The sequence below is a fragment of the Silene latifolia genome, chromosome 1, assembly GCF_048544455.1.
Source record: "Silene latifolia isolate original U9 population chromosome 1, ASM4854445v1, whole genome shotgun sequence".
Lineage (NCBI taxonomy): Eukaryota > Viridiplantae > Streptophyta > Magnoliopsida > Caryophyllales > Caryophyllaceae > Silene > Silene latifolia.
In genome coordinates this window covers 13822402-13824474 of record NC_133526.1, presented here as the reverse complement: position 1 = coordinate 13824474, position 2073 = coordinate 13822402, and the positions used below count along the sequence as shown (strand labels likewise).

At 42.7% G+C, this 2073-nt stretch overlaps 1 non-coding gene across 1 annotated transcript; it reads left to right on the top strand.

Moving 5' to 3' along the window:
• Positions 1–945: 945 nt before the first annotated feature.
• Positions 946–1052, top strand: LOC141619977 (small nucleolar RNA R71). Its single transcript, XR_012531853.1, has one exon. It is a non-coding gene; the product is annotated as a small nucleolar RNA R71 (small nucleolar RNA).
• Positions 1053–2073: the final 1021 nt, after the last annotated feature.

The window sequence follows — 2073 nt, the reverse complement described above, 5'->3', positions numbered from 1 at the left end:
GTGGTTTTTGAGAACTCATGAGAGCTTGGGAAGCCACCTTAGCTTCAAGACTCTTGATTTGTTGTTGGGTATTGCTTGCCAAATCCCCTATCAACTTCACCAAGTTGTCATATTTATCATCTCCCATGGTATTGCTTGCTTGGGGTGGTGGCTCTTGGTTGAAAGGTTGGTTGGAAATTGGAAGAGAAAAGCCATATCCTTGATCTTTAAAGTTGGAATTTTGGTTGTTCCCTTGGTACCCTTGATTGAACCCTTGATTTTGCCCTTGGTTATACCTTTGATTATTGTTGTATCCTTGATTGAACCCATTGTTGTTGTTCCATTGATTGAATCCTTGGCCAAACCCTTGGTTAGCTTGGTTTCCTTGGTAAAAGTTTTGATTACCTTGGTTCCCTTGGTTACCCCTATAATCTTGGTATGCTTGAGATTGGTTGGCAAAGTTTTGGTTGGATCCTTGGTTTTTGTTGAATGAGGGTCTAGGTGGACGGTTGGAAAAATTGTTAAATGCTTGGAAAGCATTCACCTCTTGCACATTGTTCCCATCAAAGTTGTTGTAATTGTTGGCACACAAGTCATATGTGTGACCACTTCCTCCACAAAGTTCACAACTTGAGACTTGGCCCACTTTCTCCATGGGTGCCCCATGTGAGGTTGCGGCTTGGTGCACTTGATTTCTTTGAAACTTCTCAAATTGTTTTGTGAGTAAGTCGAGCTTGGCATTTGTCTCGGAGTTGGAGGAGTTTTCCTTAGGAAACTTCCCATTCCTTCTTAGCATGTTTCCTCTAGAACCATAGTTTGCTTCCGAATCTACCATTTTCTTGATCAATGCCGTGCCCTCTTCATCACTCAAGTGATCAAATCCTCCCCCCCGCGGAGGCATTTACCATCTCCTTAGTCCTCGGTAGCAAAGTTTGGAAGAATGTTTGAGTGATGTACCATTCCGGTATTCCATGGTGGGGGCAACTTGCTATCAAGTCTTGATAACGGTCCCAAGCTTCACCCAAAGACTCCCCATCCTCTTGTTGAAATGTGTGAATCTCATTACGGAGCATCGCGGTCTTTGAGGAAGGGTAATATTTGGCCATGAATGCTTTAGCCAAGGCATCCCAAGTGGTGAAAGTATCCGGTGGGTGAATGTTCAACCATCGGTCCGCTTTGCCCGTCAATGAAAACGGAAACAACATCATTCTCAAGGTGTCCTCGGACACCCCATTCTTTTTCATCATTGAAACCTTCCTCTTAAACTTCCGGAGGTGAGCATGGGCATCCTCTTCAATATGCCCCCCGAACAAATCCTTCTCAATCAACCCGACTTGGGCGGGATGCATCTCAAAGTTGTTGGGAGCCAATGTGCCAAAATTAATTGGGTCACAAGCATCATTGTGGTTAGGACGGTTATGGTCACGTAAAGCCGTTGGTGGTGGTGGTGGATTTGGTATATGAGAAGGTGGTGTTTGAGGTGGGTTATTTGGAAGTTGGAAGTTGTGAAATGGATTTTCTATTGAAGGCTCAATTGTAATGTTTGGTTGTTGTTGAGTTGTGTTTTCAATGAGAGGTTGGATGGGTGGATTTGCTTGGTTTATGGTTGCTTGAGAAGAGGTTATAACCCTTGCAATGGTCCTATTCCTTAAGGCTCTAAAAAGCCTTTCGGGATCGGAGTCAAAGAGCAAAGCTTGGTGGTTCCTCCTAGGCATACAACTTGTCAAACCGTAAGACTCCTAGTGCTTTTACACACTAGGGTAAGGCAAAAATCACACACACTCTACAAGAAGCACACAAACTACACAAACAAGCAAACAACAAGTAAAGACTAAGCCTAAGACTCTAACTAACTAAGCATAACCTAACGCCATCCCCGGCAACGGCGCCATTTTGATATAGGGTTTTGCCGTCACTTCCCAATCAAAAACAATTTATAAAGAACCAAATAAAAGTAGTATTTATTCGGGTGTCGAACACAAAGATGGCGGGGGTTAGATACTTGGTTTGTTTAAGTCTTTAGTTTAGTCAAACAAAATAAGAGGTTGATTTATCTAAAACTAAGATGCAAACAAGTTAAATTAAACTAAATGA